A 10449-nucleotide genomic window follows, 5' to 3' on the forward strand; every position below is an offset into this window, starting at 1 on the left:
GTTTTTTTTTTTACTATTTTTAGTTTTGAACTAATTCCCTCCCTGAGTCTGAGGTCATTGGTCTGAGGGGAGGTATTAAAGGACATAAAAAGGATGCAGGAGGCAGTGTCTTAAAAAAATAAATGGCATCATTTTAATTTTAGAGAGAAGTATGTAAAGAAGAATTTAATATGAATAACTCTTTTTTAAAAATTTTTTTTTTAGTTTCACTGGAAAATATGAAAAATATTTGAAATATTTCAGGTCAAATCTGCAGAAACGACGTAAAAATCTGTTGCTCCTACAACCAAAACTTTTGGAAGAAACTTTCCAGACATTTAGTCAAAAGAAAACGGTTTTCTTTTCTTGCACACATACATACAAGAAATGTAAAAAAACAGAATTACACAATGAAGTACATGCAATGACTCTGAACACCTCTGTGTCGGGAGGGGGTTACACTCAATGGCGGTAAGGTGAGGAAGACGGGTATCAAATACTCAGATGAAAGAGGCAGAGCAGATTTAGAGCCTTTTTGTTTCCGTGTGTTCAAAGGAAGCAGCTGCTGACTGCACAGGGCTTAGGTCCTATTCATCTGTAGGGCGAGACAGACGCAGTATCCTGAGGCACAAAAACACACACACCACACACAAATACGCACTTCAAAGTCTATAGAGACACAGACTGCTGCGGTGTGTTAGACTCTGCTCTATAACTCTGTCATTAGCTTCACACACAAGGCTCAGAGAAGCCCTGAGCTCGCCCAAAGTCTGTATCAAATCAACATTTATCAGGCTGAGTATCCTTATGAATCTGAAGTAAAACCTATTTTGATTTAAAAAATACACTACATGTATCACTATCAATCCTTTTTTAATCACTGGAAATAGTCATTTATACCAATATATGTCTTTAAAAAAGGGAGAAATGTTGAGAAATCAATGACAAAGTAAACACTGGGGTCATATGTCAACAGGTGACATGCAAGACTCACGCCCAGAGGTGGCCGCCCCATCCCCCAACTGCATTTCCCATTCGCTTGTTAAAATTCAAATATTCCCTCGGACGTGTGTGTGTGTGTGTGTCTTCCTGATGCACAAGCCTCCACAAATCTTCAGTTAACATTTGCATCACAAGCAAATCACTATTGTGTGGTCATTTAGTATAAAGAGAAATGCCCTTATTTCACCAATTATCTGCATAAAACCATTAGCGTAGTCAAAGTCAAACACATACTGTGATGGGCAAAAAAAAAAAAGGGAGAATAAGATGAAATGTCTAGTTATTTATTCTTTTCTTTCTAAGTGTGTAACTTTCAAAACCTTGCAAAAATGCACACTAGTACTCAAGGTTAGACAGGAAATGAGGTCAGAAAGTGAAAGGCTTAGGCAAACTTTACGAGGAGCAGAGCTTGCGCTTTTATTTTCCTATTCAAAAACATTTGCATGGGTTGTCTAAGTGCATGGTGTTTGGTCTGAGCGCTCTGTGCCTGGCTGATGCTTTTCTGACTCCCTGTGTGTAAGCAAACCAACATGCAAAGCTCGCTTCAACAGAACAGAGCACTAGCTCCATGTACAGGAGTGTACTTGCACTGACAACCAAGGTCATATATTTGTACCACCTGCTCATGACCGTTTGGCTTCCCTGCCACTAACACAACGCTGACTATCAGATGTTAGAGCAGCAGTTCGCAATACAGTACCATTATAATGTTTCATAAAAGAGAAAACAAAAATTAAATACAATTTAAAATAATGTTATAAATAATAATATAAATATAAATACTAAATACTAATATTAATATAAAATTAAATGTAATTGTATTATTAGCATTATTAATAATATTATTATTATACAAAAAATAACATAAGCGTGTCCATGAGAAAAAAGGAAAAAATTGTTTAAAACATGAGACATGTTTTCAGGAGTGTATTTTTGTTTTCAATTATATTATTTTTGTATTCATATTAATTTCATATGGTTTTGAAAAATGTTTGTGCCATTTTTAAGAAATTTTTAATGACTCATCAACCATAAATACCATATTTCCTTACACCTTAAATACATGTGAATGTTATATATATATATATATATATATATATATATATATATATATATAGGTACCAAAAGCTGGTTCAATGACCATGGTGTTACTGTGCTTGATTGGCCAGCAAACTCGCCTGACCTGAACCCCATAGAGAATCTAATGAGAGGAAGATGAGAGACACCAGACCCAACAATGCAGATGACCTGAAGGGCGCTATCAAAGCAACCTGGGCTTCCATTACACCTGAGCAGTGCCACAGGCTGATTGCCTCCATGCCATGCCGCATTGATGCAGTAATTCATGCAAAAGGAGGCCCAACCAAGTATTGAGTGCATAGAAATGAACATACTTTTCAGAAGCCTGACGTTTCTGTTTAAAATATCCTTTTTTTATTGATCTTATGTAATATTCTAATTTTCTGAGACACTGAATTTTGGGTTTTCATTATCTGTAAGCCATAATCATCAAAATTTCAAGAATTTCAAGAAATAAAGGCTTGAAATATTTCACTCTATGTGTAATGAATCTATATAATATATGGGTTTCACTTTCTGAAATGATTGACCTTTTTCATGATTTTTTGAGATGTACCTGTATATATACATATATATATATTAAAAATGAATTTTCATTCAGAAATGTAAAACATAATGGAAGAGGTGTGTTCTGACTGCATGCTTGATTTGCCTTTGTGTATTTTTTAATAAAGTAATGCATAAGATAAAAACACATCTTGTCACATAGTTGCATTTTGCATTATTTTTACCTGCTGAACAGACCTACAACCCAGTTGAGAATCAGTGGTTTAGAGTTATATATATTTAGTTTATATATATATAATTTTTCCCCCCTACTCACATTGCTAATATGTACCAGGTCTGTGAGGCAGACCACAATAGAAATTGAAGGCAAAGCCGTCCACAGATTGCTCTGAGCTTCTGCTTGATTCCCCGAATGGCTCCTAATCTTACAGACTCATTTAGAACGTGATTATTAGTGGACCGAGTTAACGAGGCCCATCTGTATCAGTACAACAGGACAGATGGTCCATAGGAGGACATCTCAATTATAGTGTACTCTGAGGTAAAGAAAACACCTACCCCAGATTTACCACAAAATCCATATGATGTTGAACAGGTGTTTGTGCAGTCGAGGGAACTTTCTGCCTTATGTGAACGGCAATAAGCTTCAGTCCCACGTTACGTCAGGGATAAAACATAGCCCTCACAAATTCATATTTCTTTTACATTCAACATCATGACATACAGTGGGTACGGAAAGTATTCAGACCCCCTTAAATTTTTCACTCTTTGTTATATTGCAGCCATTTGCTAAAATCATTTAAGTTAATTTTTTTTCCTCATTAATGTACACACAGCACCCCATATTGACAGAAAAACACAGAATTGTTGACATTTTTGCAAATTTATTAAAAAAGAAAAACTGAAAAATGCTCAGTATTTAGTAGAAGCACCCATTTGATCTAATACAGCCATGAGTCTTTTTGGGAAAGATGCAACAAGTCTTTCACACCTGGATTTGGGGATCCTCTGCCATTCCCTCTTGCAGATCCACTCCAGTTCTGTCAGGTTGGATGGTAAACGTTGGTGGAAAGCCATTTTTAGGTCTCTCCAGAGATGCTCAATTGGGTTTAAGTCAGGGATCTGGCTGGGCCATTCAAGAACAGTCACAGAGTTGTTGGGAAGCCACTCCTTCGTTATTTTAGCTGTGTGCTTAGGGTCATTGTCTTGTTGGAAGGTAAACCTTAGTTCCAGTCTGAGGTCCTGAGCACTCTGGAGAAGGTTTTCGTCCAGGATATCCCTGTACTTGGCCGCATTCATCTTTCCCTCGATTGCAACCAGTCGTCCTGTCCCTGCAGCTGAAAAACACCCCCAAAACATAGCCCTCACAAATTCATATTTCTTTTAAATTCAACATCATGACATAAGTGGCACTCTGCACAGTACGTGGAAACAATGGAGTGACATATCAGGGGAGAGCAGCAGAAGATAAAATAAGCACCTGTCCTAGGAGTCAATCCCATAAGGGCTTTCAGACAGCGAGAGTCATTGCATCAGTCGGTTCTGTGCTATGGAAACCAGGCCTCTCTGGCTCGCTCTATTGAGCAATGCACAAACACAAGTGTTCGCACGGAACCACAGACTACTACACAACGCCATTAAACCATGTTAAACTGGAATTATTAGAAGGTAGCAGACATGACATATCAAGCAGTGACAGCACTAACCTGCAGTGCGAGATGTTAAGCATTGTTTAAAACTATTTTAAACAACATTTTTCTCATTCTTTTATAATTAGCATTGCATGCAGTTATTTAATGATCTCATAATGAGAATTATATAAATTACTTTTTGGTCACTGAAGGACTATATTATTTAACTCAGAGACAAATTATAGTACATCTGAATTACTAATCACAGAATCTAAAACAACCACTTTTCCAGAAGCAATATGATCATTCAAATGTTTCCGATGCATTTCGATTTTAATACAACTTACAACAACAACAAAAATCTTCTATCATTAATTAGGCTGATTAGAAAATGTTTGTATAAAGCCTGTGGCAGAAATCACTCATTTACACGTCTATATTTGGCCAGTTTAATATAGTTGCATCTTCTGAAGATAATTTGCTCAATAGTATCAATTCTGTCATCCATCCTCTATGGGATGATATTAGACTCAAAATGATTAATAGATGCACGCACAATTATCCATGCACTGCATACATTTTATGCATGTATCTTACTAACCACAAACAAATGCCTTTCAATTTGAGTCTGTGGAATTCAGGATTAAATGATTGTGCAGCGATTTTTACAAATGCAGACATGTTTGCGAATAAAAATGTTCTGTTCTGCATTAATATATCATAAATTGCTCACATGTGAGTGGGGCTAGTGCCATCTAGTGGTCGCTGATTTTCTTTGGCTCAGCTGCGCGTGGATCGCGAGCTGTGTGTGTGTGGATTGGGCAAGGCTAAAAGGGCGGAATGAAAGTCTCAAAATTCAAATGAATCAAATAGAATCGACTCAGAAGAGACGTGAATGAATGCACGCGCACGTTGTTAGTTGTGTGTGTGGGGGACGTGAAATGCTGTAAACTGCGAAAATGAAGTCTCAAAATCCAAATGAACTGAACAAGATCGACTCGAACTAGACGTCAATTAATGCACGTCTGTCACCTGATCCACATAGGCACGGATTCCTTTTTGCATGCGCAATTTATGATATATTAATGCAGAACAGAACATTTTTATTCACAAACATGTCTGTATTTGTAAAAATCGCTGCACAATCATTTAATCCGGAATTCCACAGACTCAAATTGAAAGGCATTTGTTTGTGGTTAGTAAGATACATGCATAAAATTTATGCAGTGCATGGATAATTGTGCGTGCATCTATTAATCATTTTGAGTCTAATATCATCCCATAATCCTCCCTCATGTGGCCTGAAACTTATAGGACTTTTATTCAGTGGAATAAAAGGCTAATTTCCATACAATAAAAATGCAGGGTGATCTGTCAAGTTTATTGCAAGTATGCTTGGTTAATTAAAAAATATATTAGGTCTAAGTTTGAGCCCCAGGGCTATATGAAAACTACAATAGCGTGCCCTACAAACAACGATGCTTCATCTAGGCCTCAAGTTAGCCAGTTACTACAACCAAAAAAAAAAAACCCCAAACAATAAGTACATAAGCCCTGCACTTTCCCTTATATATAGGACATGCAGATTTAAACCTACAATCATGAATAAATAAACAGTCCATGATCATGTACCTTTTCTTTTAGCTTTTAAATGTTATGCACCTAATAGAATAAAAGTATTCCTGAATTATATAAATTCTGTGGGAATGGTAGACTTATATGGAGGTTATATTAACGTATCTGTCACAAAAGTGTTTTACATCATCCTAACCCACAAGCAAATCACATTTGAAAACAATCATAGAACTTTATGACCAGCCGAGCCACTTGGGTGACATTTACAGATCTCTGGTCTCATTCATCAAGTGCTGCTGCAGGGTTTTGTATTTGTTTATTTATTTTACTCTAATGCTAAATAAGATTTGTGTATGCATATCAACACTTTGAATGCTGTGACTCACATAACTGAGGGCTGGTACAGGCATCAGATGACATCTTGGTTTACTGTACCAGAGTCTCGATTACTTTTTCAGATGAGGGTGAATCAGCGAGGACATGACGCCATTAGCCTGTTCGAGCTCCTCGTGCCGTTGTCATTACTCAGCAACTGCGCCTCCTTCTGGAACCTATTGACATAACAGCTACTAGAGCCATGTACAGTATGTACTTCAGTTACATTGACTCTTTAGTATCTGCATGTCACCCAATAAACCCCTATATATATTTTGATGAACAACTTTGATGAACTTTCTTGATCCACTTCAAATGTTGACTAGTGTGTATATATATTGTGTATATATATATTCAAATGTTAAGTATTCATAATATTCAAATTTACAATGCTACTTTAAGGTGATATTCTGCTTTCCTAATATATCAAACATATTGTAGATGTGTTTTGATCGTTTTCGTATTAATAGACATTGAAATTGTACATATATACCCACATTCTTGCTTGAAGACATTAAAGTGGGGTTTACTTTTTATGTATTTATATTTATGAATTAAAAGTTTCCCAGTATGTTTATGCAGAAACTTGCGTTTTTCATATTTTCGTGATTAATATTAAAATCCAAAAAGAATATGTCTATATAAAATAAATGAAAGTCACATAAGACATTCCGGACAATCAAGGTAGCCTATTAGGCTACTCCAAAAACATTAACCTTCTCCAAAAAGACAATCCTATAATAAAAGACCTCAGTTTCAGACAAAACTTCAAACAAGGTGTGTCAGTCCTATTTTTAAATTTACAAACAAACAAACAAATAAATAAATAAATAATTGACAGGGTGAAATGAATAATTGTATAAGCTATTTCTTTGACTTTGTTAAGAAGAAAAAAAAAAAAAAATGGTGAGGGTGTGAACACAAATAAGGTCCATTAGAGAAAAAAGGCCAAAATCTTACTCTCAGGATTTGAGTTTTTGTGAGGCTCCAACCTTCCTAAATGTTAATACATTAAAGCACAAATAATTTAAAATCAATATGATGCAATAAGATGCAAAAGTGGGACAATGTTTTTAATCGTCTTTGCTGCAATTTTACAGCAGTGTTCTTGTGTGTAAAGTAAAAAAAAAAACATCTATTCTACGTCTCTTCAGTAAATTATTTTATATTAATAAAAAACAGGTCAGGTTTTTTTTTTTTTTTGGAAACATTACATAGGCCTACAATGTGGTCTACCAGCCCTAATCAATTTGATCAAGTTCTATCAGGTCTCATTTAAAACAACATGTGTTTTTGTGATAAGTAAACTTTTAATAAAGTAGCCTTATAAATGATGATGCAACTTATGTTTTGTCGACGTCCCATCCTAAACTGATCCTAGAACTAGAAAAGCGCACGGTAGCCTTCCGTTGCTATGGTTACCTAAAACCTACGGTACTTCTGTTTGAGAATGTCTGTTTAGCGCATTCTTAGTGTGTTTGTGATTGCAGAGTGTTTGAAAACGGCGTCGAAACTTTTATAAAGAATGTAGGCTACTTGTAAACCCTGTAATATATTGGATATTCTGATATTTAAATGAAAATCAATCATGAAACGAAGGTGTCACACTTCACCTGGGCTGCGTTCAGCCCCGACAAAAACGGTGCAAAACGTTTTTTAAACGGAAACGGTGGTGCGTTGAACACCCTGTTCTGATGACGCAGGAGTTGCAACTATGGCAGCTGAGAAGGTCATTCTTTGTGTTCTTTTTGAAGAATTTTCGGAGCCTGATGAAATTGATATAAATACGCGCTTAATACTGCAAAATACGCTCGATGGTACAGTCACTGCCCTTGCCCTCCAGAATAAAAGAGAACATCCCAATCAAATGAAGGGATTTGTGGAAACTGTGGTTCCTAATTATTGTGATCCAACATTTGCCTCGCATTTCAGTGAATTTATTTGGATGTTAATTACATTGTGCGAGCTGTCTCTTTAATACCGCGTGGTTTACATACATGTTGCTGCTGATTGGGCTGACATGTTTGACACACCCACCAAACAAGAGAAAACGTATCTCAAACCCCGTTGCACACCGTTGCACACCGTTTCCAGGAAACATGTCGTTCAAACCGGAAACCGTAGCAAAACGGTGCACACCGGTTTGAGCTTGAACTTGCCCCTGATGTCTCATAATGTTAAAGCGTGTAAATCCTTATATTAATTAGAAAGATAAATTAATCAGAGAAATACTCTTTCAGGACCAGTAGGCAAACGTGATAACAGAACATTATTACAACCTCTCAAAAATATAACATGACCGCTGGTTATAGGCTTGTAGAAACGAAATAGCCTATTAGTTTCCAGTAGACTACTTTATTACAGTAACCAGATTGCAACAGTCAAATCAAAGTTATTAATACGTTTAATAATGGCACAGTGCTGCATTAGTCCTTGACTGCATCAATGCTTCATCACCGACAGAGGGCGCTCTGACTGTTAGTGCTCACACAGATGAGAAGGCTATCTTCCTGCTCACTTAATGTGGACGATGATGAATTTTTGTACTATTTGTTTATCCTTTACATGTTTGGCCTCTTGCCACATACTAATTTGATTAAATATAAAATATTTACATGATGCTAAACTAATTCACAGAGCCCTGGATTGCTCTTTTCAGAGATGACTGAACGACACCTGCACTCAAACCGGTTCATCTTGTTTTCATGAGCCTGGCTTGAATGTAGCACTAGGCAGTGAGAGATCTTGTGAAAACTGAACATGAAAGAAATAATAATAAATAAATAAAACACGTAGGCCTATATAATGTTTGTAGAGCCACTGCTCAAACGATAGATATTTCCATGATGAGTTATGAAGCATTTTGAGCCAAACTGATTTGATCCAGGAACAATCACTCATTGGTCTCAAGTAGTTTTCCTAAATCTTAATCCTTCCTGGCAACCAAAACCTCCCTGTCCTGCAGTACAGAGCCAAAAGAAGACCTCACTGTTCACATAACAGCAGACACAAGCATTTTCACTCCATTACGCCTAAATGTTTCTTAAAGAGAGCAGTTCCTAGCTAACAAAAAACGTATTCTAAGAATGATTCGCTAACGTTCCCGATACGTTATGAAAACGTTATTTCTGAATGTGCTCTGAAAGTTCAAAACATCCAGTTTTTAACGTGTTTGAAGACATAAAGGGAATGTTCCATTGTCTCATGTCATCATTAGACATGATGGAAATACTTTTGAATGTTCTCTGAACGCTCTTGAAACAAATATTGCGTAACGTTTAAAAAACATTATACAAACATCCAACTAAAACATTTAAGAAAAAAACATTCCATGACTGATGTATAAATAATGTTTGTGTGCTAACATTATTAAAGACCATATAACATTGAATGAAAGTTCTATAATGTTGCTGAAAGAATGTTTTGTTCATAACTTTGACAGAACCTTTCCAGAATGTTAGCCAAACTTCTGTAAATGTAAGCTGGATTGTCTGCACTGCTCAGCTGCAATAGAGGTGAATTTATGAATTTTAACATGCATTAAAGGTTGTGAAAGACGTGCACAGCTCACACACAAGGTCTTGATTATTACTAAGAATATTTTATGCAAAGTGACTTTATGACTCAGGGTTAGAAATGAACGTCTCAGGTTACGTATGCAACCATGGTTCCTCGAGGGAACGAGATGCTGCGTCGGAGAATGCTTTGGGAACACCTTCTGTGACCACGCTCTGAATCACATGTGAAATCAGTCCAATAGCTGGGCGAGACGTCACGGGCAGGTGACGTCATGACCAGGAAGCTATAAAAGCACGTGCGGCGGAGCCGGCATCAGCTGTTCCTCTTCAGGAACTCGAGCTGCGTCTGAGAACGCTTTGGGAACGAGAATGCCCATGCCACCAGACTTTCAAATCTCTGCCTAGTGTGGAAGCCTGCACAGCTAGGGCGAGAGAACAGAAGAGCCAGGAGTGGCTCGCATATCTAGATCATAGAATCTGACGAAGGTAATGGGCGTAGACCAACCCGCAGCATTGCAGATGTCCTGCATAGACACACCTGCTAAAAAGGCCTTGGAGGCCGCCACACTTCAAGTGGAGTGAGCCTTGACCCCTAGCGGCGAGGGGAGATCAGAGGACTCATAAGAGATAGAGATGGCATCCACTATCCACCGACTGAGGGTCTGTTTCGTAGCTGGAAGACCTCTCTTAGGGGGACCGTAGCAAACAAGCAGTTTGCTTGCACTGGACACATACAATTAAGCTTCCGCTGGTCTGGCTCCCTGAAGGGAGGAGGACTGAAG

At 37.3% G+C, this 10449-nt stretch overlaps 1 pseudogene; it reads right to left on the reverse strand.

The window, feature by feature from the left end:
* Window positions 1–6199, reverse strand: part of LOC107737551 (protein polyglycylase TTLL10-like) — a 41420-nt pseudogene extending 35221 nt beyond the window's left edge.
* Window positions 6200–10449: the final 4250 nt, after the last annotated feature.

Source organism: Sinocyclocheilus rhinocerous, unplaced genomic scaffold (assembly GCF_001515625.1).
Source record: "Sinocyclocheilus rhinocerous isolate Xijiao unplaced genomic scaffold, SAMN03320098_v1.1 scaffold72, whole genome shotgun sequence".
Taxonomy (NCBI): Eukaryota; Metazoa; Chordata; class Actinopteri; order Cypriniformes; family Cyprinidae; genus Sinocyclocheilus; species Sinocyclocheilus rhinocerous.